Source organism: Muscardinus avellanarius, assembly GCF_963383645.1.
Source record: "Muscardinus avellanarius genome assembly, chromosome: 9".
Taxonomy (NCBI): Eukaryota; Metazoa; Chordata; class Mammalia; order Rodentia; family Gliridae; genus Muscardinus; species Muscardinus avellanarius.
In genome coordinates this window covers 29,927,380-29,954,087 of record NC_137795.1, presented here as the reverse complement: position 1 = coordinate 29,954,087, position 26,708 = coordinate 29,927,380, and positions in this window count along the sequence as shown.

Below are 26,708 nucleotides of genomic sequence, written 5' to 3'. Positions count from 1 at the left end.
TTTGGAAACAGGGTCTCCTAAGCCAGTGCGCGCGGCTGGCTTCGAACCTGCACGATCCTCCTGTCTCTGCCTCCCAAGCACGGGGATTACAAGCGTGCGCCACCACGCCTGGCTGGCTGTAACTTTTGACTTTGGCTTTTTCTTGAGCTCTTGGAGAAGCTTACCCATTTAGGCTTCCAGTAGCTGCCAGGGATTCGTAACTACTGCATATGGCTGCAGTTGCCAGTGGCAACGCTTCCTAGATGCTGTCACTAAAAACAAGCTAGCTTATCTCCCTAGAACTGGTTTTAAACTACAGAAAAAAAACTCACTACCATTTTAGAAATGGGTGCTGGCTGGCATCTCCTGTTTGGGAAGCTTTCTGCCATGAACATTTCTTTTTAGATTTAACTTTGTATAGGGCTTTTAAAAGAGTGTCCTATCTGTGATGTGGGCAGAATGGATGGGCACTCATTGGGCCTAACAAGACAATAGTGGGTTTCCTTGAAGCCTCCATAAGGACCAAGCACTGGCCCTGCTTCCCTTACGTGGGCATAGGCAGCAAGGATCTTACCCCCGAAGGGTGTGGATCCCAGATCGTGTACTGGTCATCACTAAGCCAGAGAGTAAGCCAGGAGGAGGTTCAAAGTCCACTATCGTCCCCTACACTATTTAATGGGGAATTCTCCCCTCCACTGGAGATTCTGCCATAGCTAGTCCATGGTAGGGAGGTCTCCACGGTTCCAGAGAGCCCATTGGCTCCAGCGATCCAGTTATCCACCAGGATCTGGTCCCATTTGGGGGAGGGTTACTGACCTTCTAGATGCAGTGGCTTTGGGGCCACCGTCAGTTGGAGTCGCCTTTGGCTAGACAGATAGCCCTGCCTGGGCACCAAAATATGTTACAGTGAAATATGTTGCAGTGTGTGTGAGGGGAGAAATAATTCCCCCAACCAAACCACACAAAGATAAAAAGCACAGGTTCTTATCCTGAGCTAAGTGTCAATACACATTAGCCCAGACTCTTGCTGAAAATTTAAAGTTTATTAAAAAGATAGAAGTACAGAAGATAGTTACAGCCCCATGCCAGAATAGCATGGGGGGGGGTGGTTCAAATGAATGCCCCACCCCAGATACAGCGCCGTGGACCAGACTTTTTATACCCATGACCTCCATCTTGTTTACGTAATTCTGACAATGTCCCTGTAAGGTTCCTCCCCCAGCAAGGTGTGACAAGGTGTCTCCTTTCATGAACACCGAAGGACCCCCTTCTCCTATCCTAGCTAAATTATGTAGATCTGTCTTTAGAAAGAGGAAGCCCTAGCTCTCCTCTATTGACTTGTTAATTACTTTTATCTAAGTCAATTTACATTGGATAGTTGCCTGCTTTTAGGCAGAAACCAAGTCCTTTCACATATTTTTGAAATATAATAATCATAGCTTTCTCAAATCTTCCTAGGCCATTCCCAATACTGGTACAGAGCAGAGAGCAGGGGCAAAGCTGGAGCTTGTGGAAACACGCCGTAGACTAAACACTGTCACTTTGCTTGTCACTTTGCACGCTATTTTAGGCAAGGTACTCGGCCTCTTTGGGATGCTGTAAAGATCAGGGAGTCAACATCTGTGAAAGCACTTTGTAAACAGCATGCTCGCTTTACCCTAAGCAAGTAACTGTGGTTGAGAACAGGAAACAAATGTAACTGGCTCAGTTTTGAAAATCTCGAAAAATTGCTTCAGCAAAAAGAGTACTCTGTCTCTCTTTGGTGTGTGTGTGTGTGTGTGTGTGTGTGTGTGTGTGTGTGTATCTTTTAAGAATGCATGCTCTGCTCTGCTGTGGGCAGTCTTTCCGAGCTGGTGATGGGCTTCCTTCCCTAATTTGTTAATCTGGTCCATCTACCAAACAAACAACTGCATTCACCAAAGTCAAGCATAGCTTTCATGATTTAAGATCTTTTGCTGAGCATTCACAAAGAAGCTCTGTAGGGAATGGTAATGCGATTAGGATGGTAACTGCTGGAGATTGGGAACACCCAAACCAGCCCTCCTTGCAGGTTCTGAGCAAAGTGTCAGAGGTGGGTGCAGAATGAAGCCTTTACATCAACTGTGAGATCCTGCTCCCACCAATAGGAGGACCGGGTGGAAATCTGCATTAGGGATAAAAACAGGCCCACTTGTGGCTCAAAGTTTTTGCATACATGGCTTCCCTCTGGGCAAGGTCCTTTTTGGAAAAAGTAAAATCACTTTGCTTAGGAAAAAAAGAAAAAAAGAGTGAGGTCTCTGGTATGAGACATTAGTCTCAAATCCCAGTTTTGCCACTCTTTTCTGATTCATGTCTGTAAAATGGCAGTAAGTATAATATCTACTTTAGAGGGTTACTGGGGATTGAGTTAACACATATAAAGTGTTTAGAGCATAGTGTTGAATAAGTACTTATTTTAGAGGAGCCAATCCAGCAAAGGCCTGTCCTTCCATACTAAAGGGACCCTCCCAATGCCAATGCAAACTGGGAAGCTGTGCCGGAGCCGATAGGAGATTCATGTTGTGCCAGGCGTGGTGGCACACACATGTAATCCCAGTACTTGGGAGGCTGAGACAGGAGAATCACGGTTTGAGGACAGCCTCAGCTTCTTAGTGAGGTCCTTTGCAACTCAGTGAGACCTGTTTCAAAATAAAGAATAAAAAATAGAAAACCAGGTGTGGTGGTGCACGCTTGTAATCCCAGCATTTGGGAGGCTGGGACTGGAGGGTCGCAGTTCGCAGACAGCCTCAGCTACTTAGTGAGGCCCTCCGCAACTCAATGAGACCCGGTTTCAAAATAAAGAATAAAAAATTAGGCAGGGGGTGTAGCTCGGAGGTCAAATGCCCCTGAGTTCCATCCCCAGACCCGGAAAAAAAAAAAAAAAAAAAACAGGGCTGGGGATGTAGCTTGGAGGTAGAATGCCCCTGGGTCCCATTCCCAGTACTGAAAAAAAATTTTTCATTTTGTTTAGGCTGCAGGGTTAAAGGTAATTCAGACCAGTAAGGGTTCTCCTCTTTCCATTCTTCCCAGGACCACAGCCAAGGTTAGGGAAAAGTGGACTCAGATACATCATACTACCTAGAAAGATTGAGTGCTGCCTGAACCTGTGGCCCAAGTCTCCCAAGAGCAGGAGGACTCACCCCTAGTGAACTGGCCCAGCTAGTGGAGGGGAAGAGAAGAGAGAGGGAGAGGAAGCCAGAGGAAACCAGAGAAGAGTGGTTTAGATGGAGCCCCTCTCTGAAGTAGTGGCAACCCCTACCCCATCTTCCATCTTGCAAGGAAGTATGGTAACTGGGCATGATGGCACATAGCTGTAATTCAGGTACGTGGGAGGATGAGACAGGAGGATGGCAAGTTCAAGGCCAGCCTCAGCAATGTAGGAAGACTCAGCAATTTAGTAAAATCCTGTTTCAAAATAAAAAATAAAAAGGCCTGGGGGTATATCTTGGATAGAGCGTTCCTGGGTTCAGTTCCCAGTACCAAAAAAAGGGAAGTGTGGGTCCCAGGAAGGAAAGAAGTATGGCTGGACCTTCTACTACCTATGACTTGCTACTTTAAGTTTTTTTTGTTTGTTTTGGTTTTTTGTGGGTTTTTTGGTACTGGAGATGAAACCCAAGTACTGGAATTAATTACAAGGGTAAGTCCCTATACCTAGCTGTCACATCAAATTTGAACTGATTTTTTTTTTTTTTTTTTGGTGGTGCTGGGGATTGAACCCAGGGGCATTCTACATCTGAGCTATGCCCCCGCCCTATTTTATTTATTTATTTATTTATTTATTTATTTATTTATTTATTTATTGGTGCTGGGAATGGAACCCAAGGGCTTTCTACCTCCAGGCTATACTCCCAGACCCACTTTTTTTTTTTTTCCTTTGGCAGTACTAGGGGCATTTTACCTCGGAGCTATTTTTTATTCTTTATTTTGAAACAAGGTCTCATTGAGTTGCAGAGAGGCTCACTAAGTAGCTGAGGCTGTCTGTGAACTGTGATCCTCGGGTCTCGGCTTCTCAAATGCTGAAATTACAAGCATCTACCTTTTATATTTAATTTGAAAACAGGATCTCAGAAGCTGCTGAGAGCCTCACTAAGTAGCTGAGGCTGGCTTCAAACCTACATAATCCTCCTGTCTCAGCCTCTCAAGTACTGGGATCACAAGCGTGCACCACCATGCCCTGCTTTATTTTTATTTTGAAATGGAGTCTCTCTAGGTTGATCAGAGTCTCACTACTTGCTGAGGTTGTCCTCAAACCTCTGATCCTCCTGTCTCAGCCTCCCAAGTACAGGAATTACAGGTGAATGCTAGGCAAGTTTGAACTATTCTTTTTCAAGAACTGTATGACAGCTGGGTGTGGTGGCGCATGCTTGTAATCCCAGCATTTGAGAGGCTGAGACCTGAGAATCATGGTTCGCGGACAGCCTTAGCTATTTAGTGAGGCCCTCCACAACGTAGTGAGACCCTGTTTCAAAAATAAAGAATAAAAAATAGGACAGGGCGTATAGCTGGGAGGTCAAATGCCCCTGGGTTCTATCCCCAGACCCACAAAAAAAAAAAAAAAAAAAAAAAAAAAGAATTGCATGGCAGAATCCAGGTGTGATGACACAGGCTTGTAATCCTAGTACCTGGGTGGCTGAGACAAGAGTATCGCAGGTTCAAGAACATCCTCAGTAAGTATTAAGTATTGAGGCTCTCATCAACCTAAGGATACTTGTTTCAAAAAAAAAAAAATAGGGATGAGGGTGTGGCTAAGAGATAGAATGCCCCTGGGTTCTAGCCCTAGTACCATAAATTAAATAAATAAATAAATAAATAAATAAATAAATAAATAAATAAATAAGCAAGCAAGCCAGACATGGTGGTGCACGCTTGTAATCAATCCCAGCATTCGGGAGGCTGAGACAGGAAGATCCCTGTTCGAAGACAGCCTCAGCTACTTAGCAAGGCCCTCTGCAACTCAGTGAGACCCTGTTTCAAAGTAAAGAATAAAAAATAGGGCAAGGGGTGTAGCTTGGAGGTAGAATGCCCCTGGGTTTCATCCCTAGTACCACACACACACACACACACACACAAAGTATTATATGACAGGAAGAGAACCCAAAGAAGGCAAGGTCAGTGAAAATCAGGTGAGCTGAGCCTCTCCCTGGGAACAGCAGGCAAGCCCCCACCTAGCTCTTTCTTACTCTCTCACTTTATAAAAGAAAATACAAGCCCAGCATGGTGGCACACGCTTGTAACCCCCACGTTTGGGAGGCTGAGACAGGAGGATAGCGCAGGTTCGAAGCCAGCCTCAGCTACTTAGTGAGGCTCTCAGCAACTTCGTGAGACCCTGTTTCCAAATAAAGTATAAAATAGGTCTGGGAGTATAGCCTGGAGGTAGAAAGCCTCTAAGTTCCACCCTCAGTACCACACACACACAAAAAAGGAAATATACCCCAAGACCCCAGAGGAGGAGTCTCAGAACATCACCAGGGGAAGGTCATTTGCATTGCTTCTAAAGCAGCACTTCTCAGACCTGTTTGAGTAGCCAATAATCTAGAGATTTTGTTAGATAGATGGGTGGGCCCGGGCCTGTGTGCATCTAACAGTTCCCAGGTGATACCACTGCTGTAGCAAGAGTCTTCTAGACGAATGGTGCCCAGCAGTGTGCAGTGTTCCAGGACTCCTGCTAAGCCGCCACCCCTCGACAATGCAGCCCTCTGTGCATTCTTGACCTTGGCCACCTGCTTCTTGGGAGTGAAATGAACAAGGAACATCCTGGCCTATGACTCTGACTCCAGAGTTTAAAAGAATGGAGAGGAGGGGTCAGGAGGATAAAGGGGTTTATCAAAGGTCTGTGAGTGAGTGAGTGAGTAAGGTGCACTGGCAAATCCTTTGGAGGATGAGACAAGAGGATGGCAGGTTCAAGGACAGCCTCAGCAAGTAGTGAGACTCTCAGCAACCTAACGAGACCTTGTTTCAAAACAAAAATAAAATTGAAGCCAGGCATGGTGGCGCACACTTGTAATCCCCGCACTTGGGAGGCGGAGACAGGAGGATCCTGCAGGTTTGAAGCTAGCCTCAGCTGGCTTAAGAGACCCTGTTTCCAAATAAAATATAAAATAGGTCTGGGAGTATAGCTTGGAGGTAGAAGGCCCCTGGGTTCCATTCCCAGTACCACCAAAAAAATAAAAATAAAAAAATAAAAAATTAATTTAAAAAAATTGACCTGGTTCAACCTCCAGTACCAAAAAAAAAAAAAAAATTAATTAAAAAAAATTGACCTGGTTCAACCTCCAGTACCAAAAAAAAAAAAAAAATTAATTAAAAAAAATTGACCTGGTTCAACCTCCAGTACCAAAAAAAAAAAAAAAAAGCCTGTGAATGATTCTTCCAGTCTATTCTCAAGCTATGGCCCAGGTGAGCCTAACATAAATGCTACAGCTTGGTTGCATTTCATGAACTCTTCTCTTGGAGAATGAGGAATGATGTCATTCATTACCCTCATTGTTACAGATAACTCCAAATGGCACTTTTTATTTTTTATCTGCAAATAGGGTCTCACTAAGTTGCTAAGAGCCTTGCTAAGCTGTTTAGGCTGTCACTGAACCTCCGGCCCTTCTATCTCAGCTTCCCAAGTACTGGGATTACAGGCCTGTGCCACCACATCCAGTTTAAATGGCACTTTTTTTTTTTTTTTAACAGCACTGGAGATGGAACTCAGGAGCATTCTACCTCAGAACTACACTCCTAGCCCTATTTTTATTCTTTATTTTGAAACAGGGTCTCATTAAGTTGTGGAGGGCCTCACTAAGTAGCTGAGAACCTGCAGTCCTCTTGTCTCAGCCTCCCAAATGTGGGATTACAAGTGTGTGCCACCATGCCTGGCCTGTGTGTGTGTGTGTGTGTGTGTGTGTGTGTGTTAGTTACTGGGGATGGAACCCAGGTGCTTTCTACATCCGAGCTACACCCCCAGCCCTACTTTTTATTCTTTATTTTGAAACAGGGTCTCACTAAGTTGCACAGGGCCTCACTAAGTAGCTGAGGCTGGCTTTGAATCTGTCATTCCACTGTCTCAGCCTTCCAAGTACTGAGATTATAAGCATGCGCTACCAGGCCCAACAATCTTAATCAACTAAGCTACAGTAATCATACAACTCCTACTTACCAGTGCTTTACATATGTAATTTTATTTAATATTTCCCCAGATATCTCAGCTCAAGATCATCAGTTCAATTTAGAGCGAAGGAATGGAGATTCAGTGCAGTTAGTGGTCTGCTCAGTTACCCAGCTGTGCAGTCACACCCGACAGACAGGGGCCCCTGGTGGGCTTAACTCCCTTGCCTTCCTTCCACTGCTCCATACATCTTGCAGATGACAGAAGCATTATTTTAAGATTAGGGAGGCCGGGCGTGGTGGCGCACGCTTGTAATCCCTGCATTTGGGAGGCTGAGACCGGAGGATCGTGGTTCCCAGACAGCCTCAGCTACTTAGTGATACACTCCGTAACTTAGTGAGACCCTGTTTCAAAATAAAGAATAAAAAACAGGGCAGGGGATGTAGCTCGGAGGTCGAATGCCCCTGGGTTCCATCCTCAGACCCACAACAAAACAAAACAAAACACACAACATAAATGACCTTGGAGTGGTGGCGCAATGCCTGTAACCCTATTACTTGGGAAGTAGAGAGAAGATAACCACACATAGGTTTGAGGCCAGATTCAGTAACTAGACTCTGTTTCAAAATGAAATGTGGGGAGGGGATGCTGCACAGAGCCTCAGGGTACACTTTGGAAGCAGAATAAAAAAAAAAGATTAGGGAGAATTATTCATTACTTAAAAACAACTTCAGGTCGGGAATGGCAGTGCATGCACGCTTGTAATCCCAGCATGTGGGAGGCTGAAACAGGAGGATCGCAGTTCACGCACAGCCTCAGCTACTTAGTGAGGCCTCTGCAATTCATTGAGACCCTGTTTCAAAATAAAGAATAAAAAATAGGGCTGGGGGTGTAGTTCTGAGGTCGAATGCCCCTGAGTCCCATCCCTAGTACCATAAATAAATAAATAAATAAATAAATAAATAAATAAATAAATAAATACAAACAAATTCAGGGCTCTCACTGTTGTCCAATATCAACTGACTCTCTTGGTAAGAGTTTATCATGAAGCTGATGAAGCTTCAGTTTTGTCAACCATTCATAAAAGTACCTTCCAAGCCGGACATGGTTGGCACACGCTTGTATTCCCAGTACTTGGGAGGCTGAGACAGGAGGATCACAGCTTCAAAGCCACCGACAGTAACTTAGTGAGGCCCTCTGCAACTTAGACTGTTACCAAATTTAAAAATAAAAAAAGGGTCTGTAACTTAGTGAGACTGCTTCCAACTTTTAAAAAAGGAGCTGTGCATGGTGGCACACACTTGTAATCCTAGCATTTGGGAGGCTGAAATAAGAGGATTGCGGTTAGAGGACAGCCTCAGCTACTTAATGAAGTTCTTTGCAACTCAGTGAGACCCTGTTTCAAAATAAAGAATAAAAATAGGGCTGGGGGTGTAGTTTACAGATTGAATGCCCCTAGGTTCAATACCCAGTAACCCCCCCCCTTAAAAAAAAGCCTTCTAAGCGTCTACATTTCATATATTATTAATAACTTTGTGTTCTTTTCTTATAACAAGTGCTCCCCAACTTCTAAAATTAAGGTCTCTACAAAATCTGGATCTGTTTCTGCTGCTGTCATGTATGTATATGTTAAGTCTTTTATTTCTTTTTGAACTAGGGATTGAAACCAGAGGCACTTTACCTCCAAGCTATATCCGAGCCATTTATTTTATTTTATTTGTGTATTTATTTATTTATTGTGGTATGGGGGGGGGGTGGAACCCAGGGCTTTTCTACATCCAGGGTATACTCCCAGACCTAGTATATATTTTATTTGGAAACAGGGTCTCACTAAGTTGCTGAGAGCCTCACTAAGTAGCTGAGGCTGGCTTCGAACCTGTGCAATCCTCCTGTCTCAGCCTCCCAAGCGCGGGGAGTACAAGCGTGTGCCACCACGCCCCGCTCTAGTTATTTATTTTTGTTGTACTGGAGATTGAACTCAGGGGATTCTACCTTCAAGCTACAACCCCAACCCTTTTCTTTTTTTTCTTTTTTTCTTTTTTTCTTTTTGCCGTACTGGGGGTGGAACCCAGGGGCTTTCTACCTCCGAGCTATACACCCAGACCTATTTTATATTTTATTTGGAAACAGGGTCTCACTAAATTGCTGAGAGTCTCAATAAGTAGCTGAGGCTGGCTTCGAACCTGTGCGGTTCTCCTGTCTTAGCTTTCCAAGCGCCACCACACTGAGCTCTATTCTTTAGTTTTGAAACAGGGTCTCAGTAAGTTGCAAAGGGCCTTACTAAGTAGTAGCTGAGGCTGTCCTGGAGCTGCGATCCTCCTGTCTCAGTCTCCCAAATGCAGGAATTTTAAAAATTATATATAAATACATATATATAATAAATATGTATATATAAAACATATATATAATAAATATATATGTATATATAAAACATATATATGTATACATATATATATACATACACGTATACATATACGTATACGTATACATACATACATACATACATACATATATATATATATATATATATATTGGAAACTGGGTCTCACTAGGTTGCCAAGAGTCTCAAAGAGTTGCTAGGCTGTCAAATCTGTGATCCTCCTGTCTCATTCTCCCAAATACTGGTATTAAAGGTATGTGCCACAATGTTTATTTCAAAACAGGGCCTTGCTAAGTTGCTGAAGGTCTCACTTCATTGCTGTTTTTGGCCTTGAACCTGTGTCCTTCTGTCTCAGCTTCTCAAGTACTGGGATTACAGGCATCTGCCACCACTCCTGGCATGTTAAATTCTCTTTTACAACATCCAAATAATCCAGGCGAAGTGGTGCACACCTGCAGTCCCAGCTACTCTGGAGTCTGGGGCAGGAGGATCGCAGTTTTCGTTGGCAGTTTAGTAAGACTCTGTCTCAAAACAAAATTAAAAGGCTGGAGAAGTAGCTCAGTGGGAGAGCACCCTTGGATTCAGTGCCCAGTGTCAAAAGAAAAACCCTTGCAAAGAAAGTATTTGAGTCTTTGCTATACCTCCAGTGAAGGGAGGCTCAGCACCCCAAAGGGAGTTTCGTTTCCCTTAGTTCGCCTTCTTAACAAGTTCTTTCCTTCTAAATTGTATTTATTCATCCTTTGACCAACATATCCCCAGCCTAGTAGTTCTTTTTATACCGTGCCAACTCTGTCTCCTGACAACATCCATGTATTGATCTAGGTTCAATCCTCGGAAACTACGCAGAGTGAACCCGATGGCTCTATCTCATAAGCCTGCCGGTGCTGGAGGCCTGCGCATACCTGCTCCAGTCACCCCAGGCTCCCAGCCCGCCCTCCTGGCCCACATCGTCTCCACATCCTTGATGCCCTTTCGAAACACTCCAGGTCCAGCTTGACAAAGAAAGCAACCTCTCTGCTAGCCTTGTTTGTGGAAGCTTTTGCATTTATCACCATAAAATTATTATTGCAAATATATGTATTACCCTAACTTCTTCTCCAACCCTCAACCCTTTTTTTTTGGGGGGTAGGGTGTCTGGACATGCAGCCCAGGGGCATTCGACTTCCGAGCTACACCCCCTGCCCTATTTTTTATTTTTTATTTCGAAACAGGGTCTTATCAAGTTGCAGAGGGCCTCACTAAGAAGCTGAGGGTGTCCGCGAACCCCGATCTTCTTGTGTCAGCCTCCCGAATGCTGGGATTACACCACGCTGGGCTCTTTTTCTTTAGGGGTACTCTCCCACTGAGTTACACTCCTAGCCCTTTTTGGTTTTTTCAGATAGCTTCTCACTATACTGCCAAGGCTGGCCTTGGATGTGGCAGTTCTCCTGCCTCAGCCTTCCAAGTCACTGGGATTACAGATGTGCTACTGTACTCAGCTTCCGTTCACTTCCACATTGCCTCAAAGAGCTCACTCTCTCTCATAGCTTTTCCTTTTGGTGGAAAAATTTCTCATTCAGCCTTTTCAGTTAAAAAAAATAGCAAACTTCAAAGTCCAGATTCTTTTGGAGATAAGAGGAGACACACCCCAAACCCCGTTAAACTTTAATGGAATTGTTTCTGTAATCTATATAGCAAAGTGCTTTAAAAAAATTTAAGTGCATATAGACCCTGAAAGTCAGAAAGGCTACTGATAACCCCAGAAGCTATTACTTGCTCATGGAAAACACCTTTGACCCACTTAGATTGCTCACTATATTTTAGAAGTAGGAGAATAGTAAAATTAAGATAATTATTATGAAAAATAATCACTGCATCAGATGGAAAGATCTCCAAATTAATTATGAAGTGCCTACCATGGATATTACCTCACTTATTCTTTCTAATAACTTTACATGGCAGAAATTCCTGTGCAAATTTTGCATACAGATGAGGGAACGCAGAGAAGTTAAAGATCTTGCCTGGGAGCAGAGATGGGGGCCCCCCCCTGGCTTGCCTTCCCCAAAGCCGGCTGATGCTCATCTGCGAGACCTCACTCACTGTGGAATGGCTATTAGCCAAGCTGCAGGAACTCCATCACTGAGGTTCCCAACAAATTTGCATTTTCATAGCCCCATAAGAATCTGGGGGAAATGGGCATGGTGGCCCACAATTGTAATCTCAGTACTTGGGAGGCTGAGATAGGAGGTTCGAAGGTTCAAGGACAGCCTCAGCAAGTAAGACTCTCATCAACCTAGTGATATCCTGTTTCCAAATAATAATGCCTCTAGGTTCAATCCCTAGTACTACAAAAAAAAAAAAAAAAAAAAAAAGGATTCGAGGAACTAGGAATTTAGTTCAGTGTCAGGGCTGATGTGTCCAGGTTGATCCTCAGTACAAATTAAATTAATGTTTGCTGGGTTTTATATTCTTGCCCTCTACTTTATACCTTATCTTTATTTTATTTATCTTTATTTTATTTATTTATTTATTTGTTTATTTATTTTCTTTATTTATTTATTTCGCAGTACTGAGGATTAAACCCAGGGGCATTCTACCTCTAATCTACACCCCCAGCCCTATTTTTTATTCTTTATTTTGAAACCAGGCCTCACTGAGTTGCCAAGGGCCTCACTAAGTAGCTGAGGCTGTCTGCAAACCGCTGTGATCCTCCTGTCTCAGCCTCCCGAATGCAAGAATTACAAGGGTGCACCACCACGCCCAGCTAGAAAAAAACTTTTACCCAATTTTTAATTTAATTTAATTTTTATTTTTTGCAGTACTGTGTATTGAACACAGGGACATTCTACCTCCAAGCTACCCCCTCAACCTTATTTTTTTTATTCTTTATTTTAAAACAGGGTATCACTAAATTGCAGAGGGCCTCACTAAGTAGCTGAGGCTGGCCCCAAATCTGCGATCCTCCTGTCTCAGCTTCCCAAGTACTGGAATTATAAGTGTGTGTCACCATGCTTAGCTCCCAATCTTTGATTAATGCTTTATTAATCTCAAAATCCACAAACCTTTTCTAAATAATCTCAGGTAAGAAATTAATTAGCTGGGCGTGGTGGTGCATGATTGTAATCTTAGCATTTGGGAGGCTGAGACAGAAGGATCTCTATTCGAGGATAGCCTCGGCTACTTAGTGAGCCCTTTGTAACTCAGTGAGACCCTGTTTTAAAATAAAAAATAAAAAAGAGGGATGGGGGTGTTGCTCGAAGATAGACTGCCCCTGGGTTCCATCCCCAGTACAGAAAAAAAAGAAATTAGTTAAATCTCATTAAATATTTTAAGCCACATTCATATATTTAATATAATTAATTATTTAAAACATTTATTTTTTCTTTTAATTTTTAAATTTATTTATTTTTTCAGGTCTGGGGATGTAACTAAGGGGCATTCGACCTTCAAATTACATCCCCTGCCGTATTTTTTATATTTATTTATTTATTTATTTATTTATTTATTTATTTATTTATTTTTGGTAGTCCTGGGGTTCCTGGAAACCCTTCTACCTCAGAGCTACATTCCCAGACCTATTTTTATATCTTTATTTGGAAACAGGGTCTCTTAAGCCAGAGAGGCCAGCTTCGAACCTGCGCAATCCTCCTGTCTCCGCCTCCCAAGCAAGGGGATTACAAGCGTGCGCCACCACGCCCAGCGTTAATTCTTTATTTTGAAACAGGGTCTCACTAAGTTGCGGAGGGCCTAACTAAGTAGCTAAGGCTGTCTGCCAACTGAGATCCTCCAATTTCAGCCTGCCGAATGCTAGAATTACAAGCATGCGCATGCCCGGCTCCAAAACATTTATTTATTTATTTGGTACTGAGGATTGAACCCAGAGTCATTCTACCTCTGAACTATACCCCCAGCCTGATTTTATTTCTTATTTGGAAGCAGGATCTCACTAGGTTGCTGAGAGCCTTGCTAAATTGCTGAAACTGTGATTCTCCTGTCTCAGGGGTCTCCCGTGCCACCACACCCAGCTCTTTGAACCATTTAAAATTCCCGTTTAAAATATTTGAAATGGGGACTGGGGGTTTAGCTCAGTGTTAGAGCACATGCCTATCGTGTGCAAAGCCCTGGGTTCAATCTCTAGCACTGCAAAACATAAAAATAAAATAAAATGCCTGAAATGGCAAATTGACAGCCTTAACGTGTAAGTGGTGTGTGTGTGTGTGAGAGAGACAGACAGACAGACAGACACGTGGGATGGAGCCCAGAGACATCCTACCTCCAAGCTACACCAGTTCTATTTTTTATTTTGAAACAGGGTCTTGCTAGATTGCTGAGTCTCACTAACTTGCAGACGTTGTTCTCAAGCCTGCTCTCCTCCTATCTCAGCCTCATAAATACCGGGATTACAGGCACGCACCACCACACCTGGCTCTAAGCGATACTTCTGAAATGTAGTAGCTGGTGATCTTTGGAGCTAGGAAAAGCTTTGCTTTCTCTGGGAAACTGGCTTCTTTTCCCTTTCTGATAATGCTATTATGCAAACAACCATATTTCTTTATTCGCTCTGGCTGTTAGGAAGCTTATAGTCAAAATTAAGCTCAGATGAAACAAACATTGGCACTATTGGTTGTCACTTGTTTTTTCCATTGAACCTGATTTTATTTATATTCAATTAATATTTTAGGCCGGGTGTGATGGCATATGCTTAGAATCCTAGCATTCGGGAGCTGGAGACTTGAGGATAGTGGTTCGCGGATAGCCTCAGCTACTTAGTGAGGACCTCCACAACTTAGCGAGACCCTGTTTCAAAAAATAAAGAATATAAGCTGGGCACGGTGGCACACGCTTGTAATCCCAGTGCTTGTGAGACTTGAGACAGGAGGATCACACAGGTTTGAAGCCAGCCTCAGCTACTTAGTGAGGCTCTCAGCAACTTAATGAGACCCTGCCTCCAAATAAAGTATAAAATAGGTCTGGGAGTATAGCCCGGAGGTAGAAAGGCCCCTGGGTTCCACCCCCAGTACCACAAGAAAGGAAGGAAGGAAGGAAGAAAGAAAGAAAGAAAGGGAAAGAAAAATAGGGTAGGAGGTGTAGCTCAGAGGTCAAATGCCCCTGGATCCCATCCACAGACCCGCAAAAAAGAAAAAAAAAATTATATTTTATTTTTATGACATATGACTCAAGTCCTTGTGAAAAAGAACATATTGATCAATGAAAATAAATAAGGTGCTGGACATGGTGGTGCAGGCCTGTAATCCTAGCATTTGGAAGGTTGGGAAGCGGAAATAGAAAGAATTGCTAGTTTAAGGACAGTCTCAGCAACCTAGCAACACCCTGTTTTCAAAAAAAAAAATTTTTTTTAAAGGACTGAGGGTGTAGCTCAGAGGTAAAATACCCCTGGGTTAGCCGGGCATGGTGGCGCACGCTTGTAATCCTCGTGCTTGGGAGGCTGAGACAGGAGGATCGCACAGGTTCGAAGCCAGCCTCAGCTACTTAGTGAGGCTCTCAGCAACTCAGTGAGACCCTGTTTCCAAACAAAATATAAATTGGGTCTGGGAGTATAGCCCGGAGGTAGAAAGCCTCTGGGTTCCACCCCCAGTACCACACACACACAAAAAAATACCCCTGGGTTTTAGTCTATAGTACCACCACCAACAGGGTCTCACAAGGTTGATGAGTCTCACTAGCTGCTGAGGCTGTCTTTGAACTTGTGATCCTCCTGTCTCAGCCTTCCAAGTACTGGGATAACAGGCCTGCACCACCACACCCAGCTTACGTGTTAAGTTTTAACTGCCACCTGTGTCCAAAGTGCATTGACTAAGCCCATAGTCAACCAGAAATCAGACAGCACCTCAATGAACACGTTTCATGCAGAACAAGTGGCTTCACTAGTACATTTTGTGGTGCTGGGTATGGAACCCAGGGGCTTTCTACTTCCAAGCTACACTCCCAGACCTAATTTTTTGTATCTTTTTCAGAAACAGGGTCTCAACTAAGTTGCTGAGAACCTCAGTAAGTACCTGAGGCTGGCTTTGAACCTGCGCGATCCTCCTGCCTCAGCCTCCCCAAAGCTGGGATTACAAGTGTGCACCACCACACCCGGCTTCCCAGCCCTATTTTTTATTCTTTATTTAGAAACAGGGTCTCACTGAGTTGCAAAGTGCCTCACTAAATAGCTGAGGCTATCTGAGAACTGTGATCCTTGTCTCAGCCTCACAAATGCTAGGATTAAAAGTGTGCGCCACCATGCTCAGCTCCTATTTTATTTTTTATTTGAAAACAGGGTCTTGCTAAGTTGCTGAGGCTACCTTAGAATTTGGGATTCTGAGCTGGGTGCGGTGGCACACGCTTGTAATCCCAGCATTTGGGAGTCTGAGACGGGAGGATCGTGGTTCGCAGACAGCCTCAGCTACTTAGTGAGGCCCTCCACAACCCAGTGAGACCCTGTTTCAAAATAAGGAATAAAAACTTGGGCAGGGGGAGTAGCTCGGAGGTCGAATGCCTCTGGGTTCCATCCCCAAACCCTCAAAAAAAAAAAAAAAAAAAAGAATTTGGGATCCTTCTGTCTCAGTCTCCCAATTACTGGACTTACAAACCGAGACACCACACCTGACCATAGGGCTGTCATTAACAGCGCACCCTCTGGGAGACATTTCTCCAGTCTCCTGCCCGTTGCATTTCTCAGTTCATGTTTTAATGCAGACCATTCCTAGAATCTTCTACATTTGATTAAAAAAAAAAAAAGCTGCCATTTTGCTCTGATAGGGTAACTTATTTTCTTTGTATAGATTATGTACTAACACTTTAATTTTTGACTCATCTGGACACAGTGATTCAGAAGGCTGAGATAGGATTGTAGGTTTGAGGCCGACCCAAGCAACTTAGAGGAGACCCTATCTCAAAATTTTACAAAGCCAGTGGTAGAGCACTCCTAAATTCCATCTTGGCATCACAAAATAAATAAGTAAGTAAGTAAATAAATAAATAAACCTCATCAGTTCAATCATTACATACTGGTTGTTTACCTTGGGCTATGCAGTCCTCTAGCCGTTTTTATTGAGTTGTGGCCTGGCATGGTGGTGCATGCTCCTAATCCCAGTACTCTGGAGTCTAAGACTGGAGGACTGCAGGTTAGAGAACAGCCTCAGCAATGTAGCAAGACTCTTAGTAACTTAGTGAGACGCTGTTTCAAAGAAAACCAAATTTTATTTTATTTTATTTTTATTTTTTGCGGCACTGGGGACGGAACCCAGGGGCATTCTACCTCCGAGAGACACCCCCAACTCTATTTTTTTAATTTATTATTTTGAAACAGAGTCTCAGTGAATTGCAAAGGGCCTCACTAAGTAGCTGAGGTTGTCCTCGAACCATGATCCTCCAGTCTCAGCCTCCCAAATGCTGGGATTACAAGCGTGTGCCTCCGCACTCCGCTCTCTATTGAGGTTCTTGATAGTTTCCTTTGCTGTCCAGAAGCTCTTTGGTTTCATGAAATCCCTCGTATTGATCCTCCTTTTAGTTTCTTATGCCTTTGGGGTCTCGTTGCAAAGTTTTTACCTGTGCTTATGTGTTGACCTGTTGGACCTTTGCTCTTGTCAAGGAGCTGCAAGGTCTCTGGTCTGATTTTCAAGTCTTTGACCCAATTTTTTTTTTTTTTTGTACTGGGGATGGAACCCAGGGACATTCTACATCCAAGAGACACCCCCAGCCCTATTTTTTATCCTTTATTTTGAAACAGTGTCTCACTGAGTTGCAAAGGGCCTAAGTAGCAGCTGAGGCTGTCTGTCTGTGAACCTTGAGCCTTCCTGTCTCAGCCTCCTGAATGCCGGGATTACAAAGCATGTGCCTCCATGCTTAGCTGCCCCCTGTATTTTAATAATAGTAAAAACAATGAGCCGGGCGTGGTGGCGCACGCTTGTAATCCCCGCGCTTGGGAGGCAGAGACAGGAGGATCGCGCAGGTTCGAAGCCAGCTGCGCGCACTGGCTTAAGAGACCCTGTTTCCAAATACAAATGTAAAAATAGGTCTGGGAGTGTAGCCCAGAGGTAGCAGGGCTTCCAGGAACCCCAGTACCACCAAAAAAACAAAAAAAAACAAAAAAAACAAAACAATGAAAATGGAGAGGCAGAGTTGGGCGTGGTGGCACATGCTCATCATCCCAGAATTTCGGAGGCTGAGATAGGAGGATCACAGGCTTAAGGACAGCCTGAGCAACTTAGCCTGTTTCCAAATAAAAAATAAAATAGGGCTGGGAGTGTGGCTCAGAGATAGAATGCACCTGGGTTCTGTCCTCAACACCACAAAAATAAATAAATAAATGCAACTAACATATATTTGTTAATTAATTAATTTATTTTTGCTGGGTGCTGTGAATGGAACCCAGGGCCTCATACTAAGCATGTACTCTACCATTGAGCTATGCCCCTGCCCCTGCCAGGTAGATTACACTTAATGAATATTTACCTAAGACTCTTCTAAGAACTTTTAATATTGCTCAATTCTTTTTTTTTTTTGTTTGTTTCTTTTTTGCAGTATTGGGGTAAAACCCAAGTGCATTCTACGTCCAAGCTGCACCCTCAGCCCTATTTTTTCTATTCTTTATTATGAAACAGGGTCTCACTGAGTTGCAAATGGCCTAAGTAACTGAGGCTGCCTGCGAACCCAGGTCCTCCTGTCCCAGCCTCCTAAATGCTGAGGTTACAAGTGTGCGCCACCACGCCCGGCTCAAAAGATTTCTTTATTAATAAAAAAAAGTCACATTGAGCATATGAAATTGGCATGCATCAGAAAGTCATAATTGCAAACACACTAAGCTTTTGTGCTCTATATTTTGTTCACCAATTCTATTTTTTTGTTTGGTTTTGTTATTTTGGTACTGTGGATTGAACCCAGGAGGATTCTACTTCTGAGCTATGTCCCCAATCCTATTTTATGTTTTAGTTTGAAATGGGGTCTAAGTTGCTAAGGGTCTTACCAAATTACTGAGGCTGTCCTCCATTCTGTGATTCTCCTGTCTCAGCCTTCCAAGTACTAGGATTACAGGCATGTGCCACAATGCTTGGTTTTTATTGGTTTTTAGAAAATTTATCTGTTTCAGTATTAACCAAATATCTTTTGTTTTATAACAACAGTAAGCCACATTATACTTCTTTGTTCATATATATATATATATATATATATATATATATATTTTTTTTTTTTTTTTTTTTTTTTTTTTTGGTGGTACTGGGGATACAACCCAGGGGCATTCTACCTCTGAACTACACCTCCAGGCCTATTTTTTATTCTTTATTTTGAAACAGGGTCTCACTGAGTTGTGGAGGGTCTCACTAATTTGCTGAGGCTAGCCAAAAACCTACAATCCTCCTGTCTCAGCCTTTCAAGTACTGTGATTACAAGTGTTTGCCACCACACCCGGCTTATATAAAATATTAAATAGGTAATATTTATACTCTGCCCTAACAACTACCAATATGTATCCATTGTGTCCTATATGAGTTAACAATAAATATAACTGGGGCCCAAATCATAGACCTTACACACTTAAAAATAGTGAATTAAATGTTCTGAAGTTGTATGTTAGCATGCCATGAAAGAGCTATGTGTGCTGGAGAAACAGCCATGCTGCCGACGATTGCTGGAAAGACTCGGGCAGTGTGAGTGTTTATCTGTACTTGTCAGTTGATAGCGTCAGTTATACTTGACAATGCAAGTTACAGACATTATTTATAACTCTTAAAAGGCCTACACATACATAGTAACCTTTTACCTATTTTCATAATAGTTCTATATTCAGTTCCCAATTACCCTACCCTTAAACTTTCCACAATTTCTTTTGCTTTGTGAAAACAGTTATAATTGGTTGAGAAATTTATATTTTTTAGCTTGGTGTGGTGGCTCATCCTTGTAATCTTTGTCCTTGGGAGGATGCAATAGGAGGACCTCGGGCTCTTAGCCAGCCTCAGCAACTTAGCAAAGTTCTCCACATCTTAATGAGACTCTGCTTCAAAATAAAAACATAAGCCGGGCGTGGTGGCGCACGCTTGTAATCCCAGAATTTGGGAGGCTAAGACCGGAGGATTGCGGTTCGTAGACAACCTCAGCTACTTAGTGAGGCCCTCGGCAACTTAGACTCTGTTTTAAAATAAAGAATAAAAAACAGGGCTGGGGGATGTAGCTTGGAGGTCGAATGCCCCTGGGTTCCATCCCCAGACCCACAAAAAAATAAATAAATAAATAAAAAAGATAAAAAATATATAGTGGTGCTGGAGTGTAGCTCAGAGGAAAAATGCCTCTGGCTTCAATTCCCAGTAACACACACACACACACACACGCACACGCACACGCACACGCACACGCACACACACAATAAGAATATTTCTTCTTCTTCTTCTTTTTTTTTTTTGTGGTACTGAGGATGGAACCCAGGAAGATTCTATCTCGAGTTACACCCCGAGCCCTATTTTTCAGTCTTTTTATTTTTGAAACAGGGTCTCACTGAGTTGCGAAGGGCCTCACTAAGTAGCTGAGGCTCTTCGCAAACCTCAATCCTCCTGTCTCAGTCTTCTGAATATGCTGGGATTACAAACCTGCACCAGCAGGCCCGGCTTTTATTCATTCATTTGTTTGTTTGTTTACTTATTTATTTATTTGTACTGGGGATTGAATTCAGGCCATTCTACCTCTCAGCTATACCCTCATCCCTATTTTATGGTATTTATTTTGAAACAAGGTCTTGCTAAATCGAAAATTTTTTACTCCTTACTGAAGCTGGCCTGTGATCCTCCTGTCTCAGCCTCCCAAGTACTGGTATTATAGTCATGTCCCACCATGCCCAGCTTACTTATTTTATTTTTAAGATTAATTAATGAAGCCAGGTTTGGTGGTGCATGCTTGTAATCCCGCTACTGTTGGGGCCCACTCGGCAGGACCGAGGTGGCACCCAGGCTTGTTGCCAGCGTGGACTCAAGATGGCGCCTGGGCTTGCAGCCAAGTCACGAGGCTCACGAGGCTGGCGGTGCCCTGAGCCTGCGCAGTGAGCCCTATCAGGCGCCTTACGGATAATTAGTGACGCAACGCCTCGTGCTACCACCTGCCCGCCCAGGAGAAGGTTAAAAAGCGCGCATGCCCTAGCGGGAGGGAGGAGAAGGAGCTAAGAGGGTTGGTGGACAGGAAGAGCGGTTCCTTGGCGGACTGCTCCGGGCTCCGAGCTGGGACGGACATGTTCACAAAGCCACCATTGTGACCGGTGTGTGCTGCAGCAGAGACATAGAGTGCCAGAAGGAGGGTTGGTGGAGTGATGAGGGAGAGGATAGAAGACTGATGTTGTTTTTACCTGAGAGGGCGTTGAGAGAGCATTAAAGAGGAATGGTAACTGTACAAGAACCTGGGGTAATAAAACTGCTTGAGGAAGATCGTGTAAGAGTCGTCACTGCGCGCGACACGCTACTTCGGAGGCTGAGACAAGAGGGTCACAGGTTCAAGGCCAACTTCAGCATTGTAGCAAGGCTCAGAAACCTAGTGAGACCGTTTCCAAGTAAATAAATAATAATAAGCTGGGTGTGTGGTGGCGTACACTTGTAATCTCAACATTCAGGAGGCTGAAACTGGAGGATCTCGGTTCGTGGACAGCCTCAGCTACTTAGTGAGGCCCTTTGCAACTCAGTGAGACCTGGTTCCAAAATAAAGAATAAAAAAATAGGAGGTGTAGCTTGGAGGTCGAGGCATGGTGGCGCAAATTAATCCCAGTGCTTGGGAGGCAGAGACTGGAGGATTGCACAGATTTGAAGCCAGCCTCAGCTACTTAGTGAGGCTCTCAGCAACTTAGTGAGACCCTGTTTCCAAATAAGGTATAAAATAGGTCTGGGAGTATAGCCTGGTGGTAGAAAAGCCCCTGGCTTCCATCTGCAGTAGCACAAAAACAAACCAAAAAAGAAATAAAAAATTGGCCTGGGGGTATAGCTTGGAGGTAGAATAATGCCTCTAGTTCGATTCTCAGTACCACAAAAAAGATGATTAATTAATGAATTTATTTATTTATCTTGTATCTTGTAGTGTTAATGATTGAACCCAGGAGCTACCATTGAGATATGTTAGTAATCTTTTTCTTTTTTTTCTTTCTTTTTTTTTCCCCCAGGGGATGGAACCCAGGGGCATTCTTCCTCTGAGCTACACCCCCTGCCCTATTTTTTCTTCTTTTGTGTGTGTGTGTGTGTGTGTGTGTGTGTGTGTGTGTGTGGTACTGGGGAAGGAACCCAGGGGTCTCCTACCTCCAGGCTATACTCCCAGACCTATTTTATATTTTATTTGGAAACAGGGCCTCACTAAGTTGCTGAGGCTGGCTTTGATCCTATGCGATCCTCCTGTCTCAGCCTCCCAAGTAATGGGATTATAAGTGTGTGCCACCATGCCTGGCTTTCTTAATTTTGAAACATGGTCTCACTAAGTTGGGGAGGGCCTCACTAAGTAGTTGAGGTCCGCGAACCACCATCCTCCTGTCTCAGGCTCCTGAATGCTGAGATTACAAGCATGCGCCACTACATCAGTCTATCATTTTCATTTTTAAATTTTGAGATGGGGGGTGGGAGACTCTCACTAAATTGCCCAGACTAGGCTAGACTTTACCATCCTCCTGAGTAACTGGGATTACAGGTATATGCTGTGTCCAGGTAAAAATTCTTATAAAATAAATTCTCAATTTATTTTATACTATTTTCCTAAATGTACTAGTAAAACCACTTGTTCTGAATGAAACATGTTCATTGAGCTGCTGTCTGATTTCTGGTTGACTATAGGCTCAGTCAATGCACTTTGGACATAGGTGTCTATTAAAACTGAACACGTGGTGCAGGCCTGTTATCCCAGTACTTGGAAGGCTCAGACAGGAGGATCACAAGTTCAAGGACAGCCTCAGCAAGTAGTGAGATTCTCATCAACCTAGTGAGACCCTGTTTCAAAATAAAAATAAATAGGTATGGGAGTATAGCACAGAAGTATAATGCTCGTGGGTTTAACCCCCAATACCACGAAAACAAACAAACAAACAAACAAAAACAACTGTGTACATATCTCTGGTTTGTGGCTTCTCCAAACCTTTTGTTATCTGTTTCCCCAAAACAAAGTGTAACAGCTCAACAGTTGTTTTGACACAGCAGGTCGTGGAGTGAGACACTCACAAAAGGTTCTTTATCTCATCCTTGTCACATCTAGACCTAAGTTGTGTCTCCCCAAGTATTAAGTGACCTTTGGAGCTGCTTTTATCCCAGTCATGGGCGCATCCTCATCTCTGTGTGTGTGTTGCAGTGGTCGTGGGGGGCTCAAAGTCCTGGTCTTTGTCTTCCAGGAACCAAGGGCTTATACTGGGAGACAAGAGTAGTGATTTAATGTGATTATATGTGGCACTGAAGACGTGTTTATTGAACCAGTAGTCAGTTGAGAAATGTCAGGTCCTGAACAGTGAGGAAGAGCAAATATTTTCTATCTGAAACAAACAAACAAACAAACAAATAAAAAACCATGATAAAGTTGAACGGCTTTTTTCGAAATGTAGCCCAAGAGTCAAAGCAGGTGTATAGAGCACAGGAGACCTATATAAATTTTAAATTTCTTTCTCATTCTATAAAGCAGGATTGGTGGGAGAGGGGAAAAGCGCAGCGGTCACTGTTCATTCCTCTTACTTTGTTTTTGCCTTATGATGGCTCCTTTCACTTTTTATTTTGAATCAAGGACTTACTAAGTTAATGTGCGCTGGCCTTGAACCCGCAATCCTCCCATCTCGGCCTCCTGAGTAGTGAGTAGCTGGGATTACAGGCATGTGTTACTGCGCCAAGTTGTGTGCTGTTTCCTCAAATTCATCATCGATGCTGCTAGAACTCTGAAAGGCAGGGTGGGCAGGAAGCAGAGGGCACCACTTGTGCGAAGACCACTTTTTTCCTGACACTTTTAAGTTAACAGTTGGTTGATACACATGGGTAGGACTAAAAGCTGTGACTTCAGGTCAAATAATGTCCTTGCCCCCAGCACTGTTTGGTCACCCTGTGGACCTATTCATCCTGCAACTAAAGTCATGTGTCAAGAACCCCTAGGATACAGACAGTATTTGATCTGAGTGGTCAGTGCTCAGTGTTGTTAAATATTTGGAATAAAAATGCTGGTTTCTGCCAGGCATGGTGGTGCACACTTGTAATCCTGGCATTTGGGAAGCTGAGACAGGATTGTGGTTCACAGATAGCCTCAGCTACTTAGTGAGGCCCTCTGCAACTTATTGAGAACCTGTTTCAAAATAAAGAATAAAAAATAGGGCAGGGGGTATAGCTGGGAGGTAGAATGCCCTGGGTTCCATTTCCAGACCCGCAAAAAAAAAAAAAAAAAAAAAAGCTGGATTTTGTGTGTATACATATTGGGCCATGATATAGAAAATATTTATTCCAACTGGGCATGATGGCGCACACTTGTAATCCCAGCGCTTGGGAGGCTGAAACAGGAGAATCACACAGGTTCAAAGCCAGCTTCAGCTACTTAATGAGGCTCTCAGCAACTTAGTGAAACCCTGTTTCCAAATAAAGTATAAAATAGGTCAGGGAGTATAGCCCGGAGGTAGAAAAATCCCTGAGTTCTTCTCCAGTAACACACACACACACACACACACACACCACACACACACATACACACACACACCACACACACATACACACACACACACACACACACACCACACACACACATACACACACACACACACACACACTCACACACACATACAAATTATTCCTGGTGGTCATAATGTGTGTGTGTGGGGGGGGGTACTGTGGATGGGTACTGTGGATGGAACACAGGGGATATACTCCCAGATTTATTTTATTTTATTTTATTTTTTATTTGGAAACAGTCTCACTAAGTTGCTGAGGCTGTCTTGAACCTGCGTTCTCTCTGTTTTAGCCTCCTTAAGTACTGAGATTACAAACATGTGCCTCCACACTCGGTTGGTTTAGGGTCATAATTTTAAAATGCTTGAAAACCATTGTTCTACTGGGCAGTATGAACGCAGGAAGAAATCTTTTTAAACCAACGATTTACTCAGAAAAGACCATCCAGGCGGGCCTGAGGCAGATAATTTTGCTGAATTTATGTTTAAAGTGTTAAAGAGATTTTTTTTTTCAGGTCTGGAGATGGAACCCAGGGGCATTTGACTTCCCAGCTACAACTCCTGCCCTATTTTTTATTCTTTATTTTGAAACAGGGTTTCACTAAATTGTGGAGGGGCCTCACTAAGTAGCTGAGACTGTCTGCTAACCGTGATCCTCTAGTTTCAGCCTCCAGAGTGCTGGAATTACAAGCATACACCACCGATTCCAGGTAAAAAAGAAATATTTTTTGATGACACTTGTTTTTTTTAATTTTTTTTATTTTTTATTTTTGGTGGTACTGGGAGTGGAACCCAGGGGCTTTCTACCTCTGAGCTATACTCCCAGACCTATTTTTTTATATTTTATTTGGAAACAGGGTCTCACTAAGCTGCTGAGAGCCTCACTCAGTAGCTGAGGCTGGCTTCAAACCTGCGTGATCCTCCTGTCTCAGCCTCCCGAGCGCTGGGATTACAAGCGTGCGCCACCACGCCCAGCTTGATGACACTTGTTAAAGACAGCAAATAAGATGTTACTCAGGGGTGTGGGAACTATAGAGACAGGGATTGAGACAAGTACACAGGGGTTGTACAATGGGGGAGATCTGGCCCAACTGTGAATAGAACACAGCCAAGCAGAGATCTGCAGATAAGAAGCAGGGTGGGGGTCAGAGAATAGAAAATTACTAGGAGGGAATATCCCGAGTTAAGAGGGTTCTGCCCAAACAGACTTGACAGGATTATTACTGCTGGCAGACCAGGGTGATAAGATATCCCCTGGGTGGGATAAGGAATTTTGATCAGATATCAAAGTGGGTCAGATACTAAGGATGGGGTATTTTGTGTGAATATGTGTGTGATTCAGGGGATTGAACCCAGGAGCATTCTACCCCTAACCTTATTTTATTTGTTTGGAATAGGTCTCACTAAATTGCTTAGGCTGTCTTTAAACCTGTGATCCTCCTGTCTCAGCCTCCAAAATATTGGGATTACTGGCATGCCCTACCATGCCCAATTAGGGGTGGGAGATTTTTAATAAACTGACCCAGGCAGTTCTCACCAAAACTATACTGAATGAGCAAAATCCTAGGATTCAGGATAGAAGCCTGATTCAAATTTGGCCTATGGAGAGACTCTTCCTCAGTAATTATCTCTATAGCACAACTGCTTTTCCATCTATAGTAGTAATAATAGACTTCTCTTTTTAAATTGTTAGATATAAAAGCAGTTTGGCTTAAGAAAAAATAATTGGACCGGGAGTGGTAATGCTTATAATCCCAGTACTTGTGAGGCTGAGACAGGAGGATTGTAGGTTCACAGCCAGCCTCAGCAACTTAGTGAAGCTTTCAGCAACTGAGTGAAACCCTGTTTCAAAATAAAAATTTGAAAAAGTAGGGCTGAGGTGTAGCTCAGAACTAGAATGCTCCTGAATTCACCGAGCGTGGTGGGCGCATGCTTGTAATCCCAGTTACTTGGGAGGCTGAGACAGGAGGATTGCAGGTTGTGTTCAGCCTCAGTTACTTAGTGAGACCCTCTGCAACTCAGTGAGACCCTGTTTTAAAATAAAGAAGAAAAAATTGGGCAGGGGGTGTAGCTCGGAGGTCAAATGCCTCTGGGTTCCATCCCCAGACTCGCAAAAAAAAAAAAAAAAAAAAAAAAAGAATGAGGATATAGCTCAAGAGTTAGAATTCCGTGGGTTCAATCTCCAGACATACACACACACACACACACACACCCATACCAATGCTCCTGAATTCAATTTCTAGTGACTCATAGACACAAAAGACATACATACAGAGCATAATAAATAAAAAATAAAATACAACTGTAGCTCAAAGGTAGAATGCCTCTGGGTTCAATCTCCAATATTCCCCTCCCTACACAAAATAAGTAAATCAAGCTATAGGTAGTATATAGTTTTATTAGGAAGATGATTAGGGACTGATTATATTCTTGAAAGTATCTTTTAAAAATTATTATTATTATTATTATTATTATTATTATTATTATTATTATGGTACTGGGGGTGGAACCCAGGGGCTTTTCTACCTCTGGGCTATATTCCCAGACCTATTTTATATTTTATTTGGAAACAGGGTCTCACTAAGTTGCTGAGAGCCTCACTAAGTAGCTGAGGCTGGTTT